The sequence below is a fragment of the Hermetia illucens genome, chromosome 6, assembly GCF_905115235.1.
Source record: "Hermetia illucens chromosome 6, iHerIll2.2.curated.20191125, whole genome shotgun sequence".
Taxonomy (NCBI): Eukaryota; Metazoa; Arthropoda; class Insecta; order Diptera; family Stratiomyidae; genus Hermetia; species Hermetia illucens.
The window spans coordinates 3,917,768-3,931,456 of NC_051854.1; the positions used below are offsets into that span (position 1 = coordinate 3,917,768).

At 44.9% G+C, this 13,689-nt stretch overlaps 1 protein-coding gene across 2 annotated transcripts in view; it reads right to left on the reverse strand.

The window, feature by feature from the left end:
• LOC119659284 (zinc finger protein 609) overlaps positions 1-13,450 on the reverse strand; it is a 182,573-nt gene extending 169,123 nt beyond the window's left edge. For both annotated transcript variants that reach the window (XR_005250334.1, XM_038067293.1), the window contains exon 1: positions 12,964-13,450. The gene's annotated coding sequence lies outside the window, so the exon portion shown is untranslated. The remainder of the gene's footprint in view (positions 1-12,963) is intronic.
• Positions 13,451-13,689: the final 239 nt, after the last annotated feature.

The window sequence follows — 13,689 nt, forward strand, 5'->3', positions numbered from 1 at the left end:
TGTACGGCCCACCCATGGTGGGGCGCAAGGAACTCAAGAAGAAAGGATATGGATGTTGGGAACATTTTTCCTGTTCCTACTTCCCTCCTGGCTTTTAGGGCCTTTTTATTTCGTCTCTGTGTTTGCACTTTTGCGAGATGCGCAGATCTTAGGAAGATGTTTATTGTTTTTTGTTTTTTTTTTCGTCCCTGCTCCTTCCTCTTGCTAGTTTCTTCTGCTACGAGTTTAAATGCTTGGAAATGATGTAGCAGAAGGTTCCTTATAGGGATTCTTGTAAGGATACACACTTTGTATGTCTTCACTGAACTTTATAGCCTTTTCACATGGTTTGCAACAGGATTAGAGCGAGAGTGCTTTAAATTAATGAAGTTGTAGGGAATGGACGTGGAATGGAAGGTTCGTTTTGTACATGGATGGTTCCGTTGAGGTATGCTTTACATATTTGTCGATGTAAGGGTTTCGTGAATGATTTGAGTTAATATAATTAAATGCTCGTGCACGCTCCAAGTATTTCTAATCTGGCGTGAATGTGTGGCTGTGGAGATGTTCTGCGATAACCCAGATGATAGCTCGATAAATTACCTCTCAAGGATTAAAGGGTTTGAGATGGAAGAAGAGATTAGTCGCTGTTGATTATAATCGTTTGCTGATATTCATAAAAAGGACTCTATCATGAATATTCACATTTAGCAAGTGTAACGACGATGGGAAAAAGGAGCAACGTTAAGGATGTTGGGTGACATTTTTGCACTCCATTAGCGCCTTGTTCGTATGGTGTCACCTGTTGTTGGAAGCTTTTCAGCTTCGGTGGCATTTCAAGGACCACACATAAATTTTTTCAATCTTTGCATACTTGGGAAACATACGGAGCGTGATTGGGATAAAAACGACCTGAGATTGTGTAGGAATCTGTTTGGGATTAGTGGAAGTATTGCTTATCAGGATCCTGATAAAAGGACAAACCATAATTTCAACTAGACAAGATGAGATTTGATATCAAATTGCTTCGTATTAGGGTGAGTATGGCCAACAAACTTGCTAATGGTGGAGACAGTCGTTAGCCATCAATTATTTGGGTTGCCATTTACTGCTTCATGGGGTATAACGCGTCAATCATACCTACACGCCAGCGGTTACCTGAAATGCGCTCTAGCTTCCCCCACGATTTGCTGAGATCCCTGTTCTCCTTTTCTACTGTTCTATCAAGTGTCTTTGGGGCGACCCACTTGTCGGCTATCTGCGCTGCTCCCAGGGCAGAGGTGAGGCAGCGTCTGACGATTTGCCTCTGCCCTGGTAAGAAACCGTAAAGCCGTCGTCGCTTGACTTTTTTTTATAACGTGGAACCCACGGACCACTTGGAAGGAATCAAAGCAGGCGATGGATCCCGTTTGTTCGCCTTTGCCGCCCAGGAGATGCTCAGTGACCATCTCCGACAGCCTGGCCTCAACAAAGGCTAAGATGTGAACTCTGGATACCAGGCGACGCCCAGTTTCAACTAACCTTGTTTTGGTAAAAAGGGGCTCTGCCGAGATTGACCTATCTAGACTCAGATTCTGCACTTATCCAAGTGGGAGCCAACCCTGTTGGGACCCAGTCCTTCATGGACGGGCCTAAGTAGTCCCTTTCTATTAGTACTCCTGACCGCGGACTCCAATTAGCGCCATTTGGTGAGGCTAAAGTTTTACCTACGGGCGGCAAACAACCTTCGAATAAACCATCTCCGGGCAAACTGCCTCCGAGTAAAACACTTCATGATTGAACGAAACATTCCCGACGGAACACTGCTCCTTAAATTACCACATGGACAAAATCGGAGTGGTGGTCTCGACCATATGTAGCCAAAGTAAGGAGGAGGAAGAGAGGGCCCTGCACTTCGAATGCAGCTGACCGGCCTCCTCAGACCTCAGACGAAGATATCTTGGTAAGGTTTTCTTCAACGAAGAGTCTGCGCATTCTGTATCTCTGGAGAGTGTTTTTGGATTCATGAAAGCTTGCGAACGCCGTAGGCAAGAGGCGGATGAATTTGCGATCTCAGGATCTCCGATGGAGGGTGGAATATAGTCCTTTGGATGGTAGTACTTAACCCTTCCATAGAACCAAGAATTCTTTCGCCTCATCGCTTTAAAGGTACTTGGTTGCTTTCTCTACACTCGGGTCAGCTTCTTTTTTCCTTGGCTGCAGTAATCAGCTTAAGCACTGATTCAGTTTGCAAGCTAACAATAACGACCTATATCCCTTCATAGGCGGCCTTTATGTCCTTTCTTATGCTTTACTTCATATTAGCAAAGACGACCTACTTTTGAAGTATAGTAAGGATATCTCCCCGCTAGGTAGCCTTATCTATGTGCTTGCATTCTGCAGTTACCTCCTTTCAAGGTCCACCAACTTGAAGCTTTCTGGTCCTAAGTCTTAGCCCCGAAATTGAATGATTAATCTCCTTCCACTTCAGCTCGGTTTATTTTTCAATTCATTCATCTTCAGCAATGCAAATGATGCAAATAATTCTAATTGTATTTCTCTCATTTGCATTTGTTTGAAAACAAATCTCCACCCAATCGGAAATGATATGAAAAGCGAAGTCCTTTCACCGATTTCCTCCCAGCTCTCAGGTTAAAACTGCAAAAGGGTGTCTAGCATTCAAATAGAAGATCCTATTATCCGTCATCTTTGAATAACGCGTGAATTTATGTATCTTTCTATCAACAGACTGACAGTGAGAGAGAGTCCTTTTCTGTGACGCAAATTTGCATAGTGAAATGGTTTTTGCATTCTAATTTGACACGTTTGAAATACGCCTAAAAGGGGAAAGTGAGAGATATTTGTGGAGTTGCTCATGTGTAAATGAACTTCAGAACTTCAAAAGGAATATTTGAAAGTGATGCAGTTTTTCAGATAAAAAATTCACTAAAAGGTGGGGGGGAATGAAGGGGATGAAATTGGGTTCATTTATGGAATAGTTGAAACGAGTATGAATGTGGAAGTTAGGCTTGGAAAATTGTTCTTTTTTGTGAATAATAAGGGACTATTAGAGGACCGAGAAAAGTTTTAAAGACATGTCATGGTGTACGATTTTAAACTGAGCTGGAAGTCATGAATCATATCTAGTATTGGAGGTTGGCATCTACCATGAAATCCAGGATTTTCCGTTCGGTGAACTGCAATTAAGAAGGAAACGATAGTAACTACTTTATGGACATCGTTTCTTGGTATGACTTTGGCTGCGAAGTTTGGGTTCTATGGGTACTGCATGACATTTAGGTTCACACACAGGGATGAGAAGAAATGGAGACTCTGCTGAATGAAGTCCTGCCCGACAGCGTCTCACCCTATCGCTCATGTGAGGGCTATAAATTAGGAAAGAGGGGACATCTATCGTCCCACGTCCTTTGATTTTGAGATTGAAATCCTGGTCGATGCCAATCTGAATATAAAAGTATGTTTGAGTGCCGCGTGGCGGAGCTTATCTGGTACCATGAGAACCGAGGGGGCCCTATGAGAGCATGTCACAGGAAAATTCCTGCAGAATCTGCTCTCAGCACAGTTTTTGCGGTTGGTCCCCTTGCGGGAGTCTGATGATGATTGTGGTTGCACCTATTTCGCGTACAGAGAGAGCTCCTAGTTGGCTCAAGCGTGGAGTTGTGCTGTACTACTCAGACCCCATACCTCTTAGTAGCGGCAGAGGTATTAGATAGGTTTCGCCACCACTGTTATGAATGGTGAGCCTATACTTAGCATAGATCAGTACCGTTGTGCCAATCATGGTGATGCTCTGTTTAATTTTTTATGGATGGAGGTGAAAATTTAAAAAAAAAAGGCTACTGCTCTTCGCACGCAAAGGCCAAGCATTCTGTCATACTTTATGTTCCACAGCAAAGGCCCCAATACGGAGCCTAGGGAAACACCTGTTGCACAACATATTCTTCCGGCCCTTCATCCTTTCTCGTACCAAAGAAGTCTCTCCGCGAGGTAACTTTCGATTACATGAGCTAAGTAAACATTGACTCCCAGTTTAGCCAGGATGCCCTAATCCAGCCTCAGTTGGCCAAGTTAAAGGCACTTCCGACATCCAGGGTCACCACCGTGCAACATTTATCATTAGTCAATGCCTCCCGAGCCAGTAACGATATCGTGTGCTGTCGCATCGGCCGTAGAATGGGTTCTCCGAAACCTATACTGCCGCTCCGATAGACCGAACTAATAATGGAATAGTGAACTGAACAGCCTTCAGTCAGTCTGCCACCGAGCCAGAAGAGCAGCTTAGATGGCGGTAGGTAGACTCGATCAGGGGCAAAAAAGCGCACTTATAAGGAAACTCGTGAAACCCTCAAGCTTGCCATTCAACGCAACAACAATGCTCTAAAGAACTCTATTCGGAAGTGGATATAAATCCGTGGAGGAGTGTCTATAAGATCCTGATGGGGCGATTCAGAGGCCGTTCATCTCCGCATATCACGTAAATTACCCTCTTGTTAAAAATCATCCAGGTATTATTCCCCCAGCAAGAGGAAGGCGCTGACAGCTTTCAGTGACTTTAAATGTAACGCCAATATAACCAGTCACTAGAGACGTGCTGTTAGAAATCTGCGGTAGAATAGAAGACAACAAAGCGCCCCGATCTGAATGTATCGAATAGGACCCTGAAGCTTGCCGTGGAATCCAGATCGGAAATAGATGGCAAGAGCGTTAGGGGGAAAAGGGACTGTGGGCACACAGGGCCTTCCCTGTCATCAATACCGTAAGATTAGTTATAATTTTACCCAGTTTCTCACCGGCGTGGTATCCGCCAGTACATGGACAGGTCTAACCTGGATATCTCCCCGATTGTCCAAACTGCGAAAGAGTCCCCGAGTACTCAGAGCACGTATTCTTCCACTGTCCAAGATTTGTTGAAGAAAGGAAGAACCTAGAGGAGACTCTAAATAAAGTACTGTTACCAGGAAATCTGGTGCGAAGATGGTTTGCATGTCAGGAGAACTAGGATGAGATGATCGCATCTATTCAGAGCAAACTGCGAAAGTCAGATTAAGCGAGAAAAGCAGCGTTTGCTCACATCCGGTCTGTGCACATCTCCTGATGTCAAGCGTTCCCTGATCTGTACGAAGTGACGCGCCTGATGAGAGATTTGGCAACTCCACGCAAGCTCTTGCCACGAAGCCTCACTGGAGGTTATCTGGTACCATGCCCATGGCCTTCTGTGAGTATATGTCCTACGAGAATCTCTGGAGGATCTGTTCCCCGCCTTGTTATTTGAGGTTAGTCACCTACACCTTACATAGGGCTCGTATCCACTATTCACACTAGTATAATCCAGTACCGCTGTGCCAGTCGTGGTGGGGCTCTGATTGTGGTCTCCAAATCAATCCGTGACCAAAGAGTCCCGTGGGATAATGCCTATATTGCAGGTATTCACGTTAAGCCACCAGGACCTTCATACCGTCTTTGAGCACTGGTATTCCACTGCGATTTAGAGCAGCATCTTCAAGACCAAATGGGCGACAACAAAACTCCCAATATGCTTTTAGGCTGTATTGTTTCTGGTGGAGGAGAAATTATAGCCTCAGAGCACTCAGACCGTGGTGGTCCATTATACTCGTCACAACAGCTTTAGGGCTGCTTCTCTTCGGTGTCGAATTAATCTTTGGCTTTTAGGGTACGACATTTAAATAGTCTTCAAAGGATGTTTGTAGCTTGTGTTCGGGGGCGGTGACCTTGGTTTTAAATATAATAAATGCAGGTCCACACATATAAGAGCTTCCACCAAAGGGTTCATATAGTTATTGGACGTTCCATTCTAAGAAATGCTTGTAGTCAAACTCAGTTTGACCCTTAATCCCAGTAGATGACCATGACCATGTAGAAACTGCTGCGTCAAATTTACAAAATTTTGAGAAGTGTGAAGTATCTAACGTTTCAACATCTCAATCAATTTAGGAGACCTAACATAATATCTACGTTCTAATTCTCTGAATCTAAAGCCCCGAACACAAACTGTCTTCACTTTCCGACCCCAAACACCTTTCCGCATTGCCAGCACTTTTTCATGCCCATGATGCCTATCACATCTCCATAATGATTGATAACGATCCCTGCTATTCCTCCATTCTAGCGTAGATACTTAATCAAGTACATCGCACTCGCGTGTGATGAATGAATCGAGAACGCATCTATCATGCGAAATCGGTATGTGAGCCACGTTCGCATTGAACGCGTCTCTTGTCGGCCGAACAAGATGCCTCCAAGGTGTACCCCAATAAAACGGCAAACGGCAAATGGATTCTTCATATATGCACACTATTTAATTATGCTCGACGAGTATTTAGTTACTTTCGTCACCTACAGCACCCATGCCTCCTGCGTTTCAAATGACTCCGTGTGACTAATAACCATCTAAACGGCGAATGCTTATTAATTATTTCCATAAACGGCCACCGTGTGCCCGGGCGAGCACAACAGCTCTTGTGGTCAGTTCGGTTCATGGGTGGAAATTATGGAAGGTATTCTGCAGAAAATATGGCAGTGAAATTTAATCCATGCGCATCTATACTTGTGGGGTTGGGTATGCGGCAGGAACGAGTGATTTGGATTGATTTAAGTGATTGAAGTTGCACCTTAGGTGGCACAAATATTATTGGTTAAGGGGACTCGTCGAGGGCAGAGCCTTGATTCGCAAGAACAACCCTTCAACGTGGAGCCAACATAGTTGAGCTCTCCCAGTTTATCGAGGACAAGCTCAAAGTGCACCAAACTGTTGTGAAATTCATAAGGGTCCTTTGTAATAGGCCCCCGGGGGAAAAGAGTCCTGAGCCGGAACCTGTTCTCCCAACATTTTCACAAGTTACGCCAAATCGTGTGGCCAAATAAATGAGTGCATCCCCATAGGGAGAACCTATAGAGGGTCAATAGGGGCCGAAAAAACCTCCACTCGTTGACGTCTTAAGAGATAAGATTAGGAAGGGTTAGAGAGGGTTGAGGATTAGGAGCTAGGGATTGACACTAAAGATGGGTCGGTCTTGTGCATAAATTGGGTCTGAAACTAATTGACGGTGTAGGAAACTGTTCTACCTTCATTCTTGTAGATCTCGGACCTCAGGGTGAGCCTCTCTATTTGGCCCGGGGAACTATCAGCCCAGAAGATAAAGCCAAAAATAGGGAGAGGTTTGATAAATTGCCTGTAACAGAACAGCTTATTTTTTTGGGCCGTTGGAGTGATATATTTCAGGACGCGATACAAGGATTTGCAGACACTGTTTGCACGATTCAGTGCCTTCGAAATACGAGATACGTCAGAAATACGGAAGTTCATGGTCATCCTTAGGTAGGTAACTTCGTCCATCATCCTTTTCAGCTTTTGTTACGTTTAGAACCGGGGTCGGCTCATTTCGATCGATTGCCCCACTTTGCTCGGTCAAATGGGCGATCTGAATGCAGTCGCGAGACTCCAGCGTGTTACGCCACTAGTCCAACGCAAGGTCTTCATCTCCATACCGCGAGACGCCATTCATTACCTTTTATAGTCGACTAATACTCAGAACCCTACAGGCGCCCTATGAGTTAGGGATTAAAAATACACTCAAAGCTCTTCCTGCTTGTCGTACGAAACGACGAAAAAGGATAGAAATCCGTAGGCTAGCAACTTAGAAACTTTGAAACTTTATTGCTACCGAATTGTCAACAACACCTCGGGTAGAGACTGACCTCACGGCAGCGACCTTTGGCTAACGAAAACCGACTATGATTGCTTTCTGGAAGGTGCGCACGCTCCTCGATAACAGTAGCGAGGGTCCTCAGAATATTCGCTTTCTCCAACTTGAGCAGCAATTCCAACAATATAAAATGGACATTTTGGGCCTAAACGAAGTAAAATGGTGAGACTCTGGAGAGTACCCCTCTCCCGTTTGCGTGCCTCACAATTATCGACAGGTTTACGCGGTGGCCTGAAGCAATACTTCTAACTGGTATTATGGCATAACCAAGTGCAAGAGTGGTATACCAGCCATAATTATCACGGGCCAGCGAATGCAGTTTATGTCTACTCTTTTCTTGGAGTTAGTCTTCTTGGCTTTAAACGACACAGGACTACTGCATACCATCCACAGTTCCGACACACGGCAACGGAGGTCGACACTCCCAAGAACATTGAGACGTGCTCACAGATCCTCATTCGGATGGATGTTTCGCAAAGGCCGTTGCAACCACCGTACGAGAGCCCCTTTAGAGTTGTGGAGCTATGTGAGCACTTCTTAAAGCTCGACGTTCGAAGCGGGCTCAAGTGAGTTTCCTTGTCGAGATTGAAACTGTTCGATGAACTGGCGGACGCTTCAAAAAACGCCCGCGAAGCGTCAGATTCGCCCAGTAACCCCATTGGCGGGATCACGTGGTCGGGTTGCTCCGCTGAACCCGCACGGTTTCAGTGGGGGCAAAGTGATGTGGCGGCGCATCGGAGGCACCAACTACGAGCGAATCGCCATGGTGAATTGGCCTCAACTGACGCATTTAACGGAGGCGGAGAGTGACGCGAGAAAATGTCAAAGGACTGACACTCTTGGAGAACTTTTTCGAGATTCGACCGCCGGTGTGAACGACCGAAAGTTGAAAGTTAAAAATTATTACTGCTTGCATTTGGTATCACAAAATTTGTCTGAGTTGTCTAATTTTTCTATTTATTTAACTTAGGATTGTTTTTTTTAAATGTGACTATATAGTTGACGTAACCATTGAGCATTAAGAGAATAAAATATTCATACATAATATCGAAGACAAAAAGCAAAAATGTTGTGCGGCTTTGAGAAAGAAACGACGTAACAGCGAATGATACCAACTTCATATCCTTCATTCACTTGAGTGTGCCCCAGGGTGGCGCCTTCTCTCCGGTGCTTCGGTTTATAGTGATGGATGAAATTCTACCCATATTGGACAGGAGCGGGGTGAAGGTGGCGATGATATTAGGAGCGAACTGGAACTCGACATAGTGTTGTAAGACATCATTATTGATCAGCTGTTCGGATAAGACAGTTGAGTCGTCAATGAATGTTCCCTGGTAGAACAAGAGCCTAGACAGAATGGGAGCAGAGGACCGAAATTGACAAGATATAAAAATGCACTGAGTAACACGACCAGAAAAGCAAAATGGAACAGCTTCAGGGAATTCTGTGAAGATATTGAACAAACTACAGAAGCATCTAAGCTATACAAAGCTAAAGCTAAAGACAGGACAATATCTACTGTCAGTCTAAAAAAAGAAGAGAAGACATTTACCAAGAATGACGAAGACAGAGTAAAACTCTCAGAACGCGATGATATTTTGCCTGACACTCCAATAACGAACAGAAAGGGAAAACAAGAGAACTGGAGACTAGGAAAAGAGGGATGTTCGGGAGCTTATCAATCTTCAGCTTCTAATCTTGTTAACGAAGGACTAGATAGGGCTCGTCGTCCATGTTTGGCAAGAGAAACATCGCGTCGCTAAATGCATCCATGTATATCTCATCATCGCCTTGCATTAGTCCAACTTTTTTTACAAACCAATCAAATAGCTCGTTCCAAGTCTTAAGTGGTTGCTTTAAATCAGATAGAGTATTTTCCCATTGAAGACTACCCTGTTTGTACAAGGGAACCAGGAGTGAGCTTGAATTGATACCTGGCTGGATGACAAGATTTTGAATTCTGACCTCCCCGAAGACTATTTTGTTTTCGCTGTGACAGAGATCACATGGGATCGGATTGGGCTAATGGCAGAGATGTCCCGACTGCTGTTAAGGCTTCCCCCTCCATTTGCCGAATCCACTTTTTACGTCATCTCTTCCTCATACGACTGTGTTACCCAACGTATTTCTCCGCCCACGTGTACGGCAGATTCTTCGATAGATTATTGGACGTCCTAACTGCTGTTTTCCTCTCTGGCCCATATTGTTTGTGGCGACTTTAATTTTCCTAACCTCATCCCGGTTGCCTGATCCCTTCCTAATAACTATATTCAATATTCTCTCCTCTTATACATCTTTATGGACATCTACTTCACTTTCCAGTTGAACCTTACGAGTATCAAGGAGGCGTATTGCAGGAAATGTTGTTAGAACTGCCTTGGGGATAAAACCGGTCAGCGCGGATCGCTTCAGCGAGTCTACTCCTGATGAGCTTCTCGAGCAATTTCCCGGCCGTGTAAAGCGTACACAGCGGTCGGTATGCAGACAGGAGCTCCGGGTCTTCTTTACCCTTGCTGATCAGCGCGAGTCTGGCCACTTTCCAGCGACAAGGGAAAATGCCCTCCTTTAAGCAAGCGTTGAACGCCTCAAGCAGCAATTCTGGCCGTTGGCGGAACACAACTTCCGCCGAGATGAAATCAGGACCTGGCGTCTTCTTGTTTTTAAGGTTTTGTGTAAACACAAAACCTTATTAAAATCGGTTTACCGTCTGTCTGTCTGTCTGTCTGTCCGTCTGTCTGTCTGTCTGTCTGTCTGTCTGTCCGTCACACGCATTTTTCTCAGAGACGGTTATAGCGATTGACACCAAATTTGGTAAAAAGGTGGGAACTGTGAACGCTCATACATATAGTGAGTTACATCCTTTTACGTTGAATTTAAGGGGGGGTCCCCATACATGCAAAAGGGGGGTGTAAAATTTTTTTTCATCAAATATAGTCATATGGGGTATCAAATTAAAGGTCTCGATTAGTACTTTTCGAAGCCGGTCTTAGTTTTGACATTTCTTGGAAACGTGGGGAGTGCGGGGGGTTGGAAGTGATCATTTCTTTAAGGGGGCCATTCTCAGAAACTACCAAACCGAAAAATCTGAAAAAAATCAGGAGGCTGCCACTATATGGTACCTTGGCTCCGAAATACCTTTCATACCGATATCTGTTCAAATAAAGTTAATAATAGTATATTACTATAATTTTTTGTAATTGGCTGGAAACCCCCCTTAAATTCATCCTAGCGGCACGAAATTCTGCAGTAATGTAGGCTATAATGTGGAGCATAATCATACCAAGTTTGATGGAAATCGTACTATTACTAACAAATTTATAATACGTCGAAGTTGTTGCATCTTTGAAAATTGAAGACTATCAATGCCAATATCACCCGAAAGTGGACATATGCATATATTACGTGCTACATACTAAGAAATACACAAAACCTTTCGTACCTGAAGCGTCGAGCTTCCGGTTTCCCGACTTGTTTATAGTAAGAACCGCTTCTTCGAGCTCTCTCATTGTGAAAAGGGGGCAATCCTCGGCGCCCTCCGCGCTATTGACATCAGCCCTTACAGGATGCCTGGGAAACAATGCCGTACAGGGTCTAGGTAGAGCTCAGATTTTCCGGGTGACAAACTTATAGCCAAGTCCACACGGGTTCTCATTTACCTCATTGACAAGGTTCTGCCAGCTGCGAACTTTGTCTTTATTTATAGCGCTGCGGGGTCTCGTTTTTTGCTGATCTATCCGGTGCCTTTATGGCGCATGCCTCCTCGTTTGTGTGCAAACGTTGTGCCATACGGCGGAGCTTATGACACTCCTTCCATAGGTGGCCAATTTCTGCCGTCCACCAGTACATAGAAGGCTTGTCGCGGCTGGGACCCCTCCGGGGCATGGAAGTCTGACACGGCGTCGTTACGAGTTTCATCACTCAATTTACGAGGGTGTCACCTGTGATACTACCACCCCCCAGAGCGCCCTCCAGCGCAGCTCTACCTGCTCCAAGAGCTTTGACGAACTTCCCGATGTTCACCCTCGCGACATTTTACAGACAGGGCCGGCAGGTAGCATCAACCACTTCGAACGTGATGTACTGGTGATCACTTGCCGAGAAATCTTCTAGGACTAGCCACCCGTTCACCGATGATGGATAGGACGCATATTGGATAGGAGCGGGGCGAAGTTGGTGGCGTATACCGACAACTTGGTGATGTTGATGATAATGTTTCATGGAAGGACTGTTGCGAAGGGTATGCCTGCGTGCCGCAATATGCGGACTCATCATAAATCCAACCAAAACGGAGCGGATTCTATTCACTATCAAAACAAAGGTACCGGATCTCCTCTCCCATTTCCTCAGTGGGCATAGTCTGTACCCCGATGATGACCGTCAAGAATGGAAACTACTTGCACTTCTTAACAACCGCAAACCTCAGGTGACGAAACCTCACCACCTATGCCAAGTCAAGGAGGATTTAACCCGCCTATAACAAGGGGGACCATGCCGACAAACTCGGGATCCCACAATTCGCATTACTGAACCAAGAGGAGAGAGGAACCTTCAGGCACTTCTTCTGCGATTGACCAGCCCTTGCTAGAGCGAGGCTAAGGCTCCTCGGAGCAGCCACTGATACCCACCTGCCTATCCCTCGTCAAAAATTAATCGTTCTTTCCGCTAACGCTCAAGAACCTCAAAACAATCTTCACTTTCCCTTCTACGCTCTCTGAACGTAACCCCTGAACCGTATGAAGCCCATTTGATCCGGATGTTATCCTGGATTAGTTCCTTGTAACATGCAAAATTTAGTCTTGCGCCTTTTGTTGCTGCCATGAGTCCTTTGTGTTGCCAATTTGCAAGCAGGATCGACATAGGGGACAAAACGAAGCTCGAAGGATGTCAACTCGAGAGACTTTTCCCTCAAGTTGTGGCGAACTTGAAACACTTCCCTGAGGGCATATTCATTAGCTTCCCCAACTAGGCAACTGACGAATTCCCCAAATAGTCGAATGCGCTTTTTATTGAAAAATCCAATCAGATGGTTCCAACAAGGACCCAAAACTGCTCGACTTTGCTCTCAAAATGTGCATCCATAACAGACAATCGATGTGTGACCGCCCACCAAAACCATTCTCGAGCAATCCATTAACTTATCCATTCCATAGCAAACCGGGAATAACTCCATATTCGCATTTACGCTCCATCCCTCCAAAATCCCGACATGCTACCTCCCAGGTATCCCCTGAATATGTCAGACACTTGTCAATGCACTCACCTCAGCCAGACATTTGTTGTGAACGCTCCTAAACACTGGAAATCACATCGCGCCCGAATTGCATTATGCAAAAGATCGCGCTGATTTATGAATTCTGCGAGGCTCGAAAATAAACAAAAATTTACCCGAAAAAAATCTTTAAATTGACACCTGCACGCACACTACCGAATCGCACAATTCAATCTAATGTACGAACACGAAAAACACAATCGCACAATGGGAACCGTTGTCACTGTCGCGCACACAAACACATGCATTCAGATTGCTGCGCGCACGCATACGAACACCTGATCGACGTACTTCAGCCTTTCTTGTTGGGATATTGTTTTTCGTTCAAATCTAGCGTCGTTCGGCGCTAATTAATCACTCGATTAATATTCGGACGTGGTTAGCAATCACATCACGTCATTTTGGCGTAAATTTGGATTGGAACTTTACAAGGACTCGGGTGTCCTGAACACGAAATTGTCCTTCGCAATTTTGACAGATACAATTCCGCATGGAACAGTTGGGTTCCACTAGCATTTGAGTGTTGCATGATGCGAGGTAGTTTTGTGGAAGATAGATGCGCGCATTTCGAAATGAGGGAGATATGGAGAGGGTATGCGTTTTTTGAATAATTTTGTGCTCCAGTTTATAGTTCTTTCATGGTTTTGAAATGTATTCTTGCTTAAGTTCAGATACTTTGTAAGACTGTATACTTCACTCGTGTTACAATACAAGAAA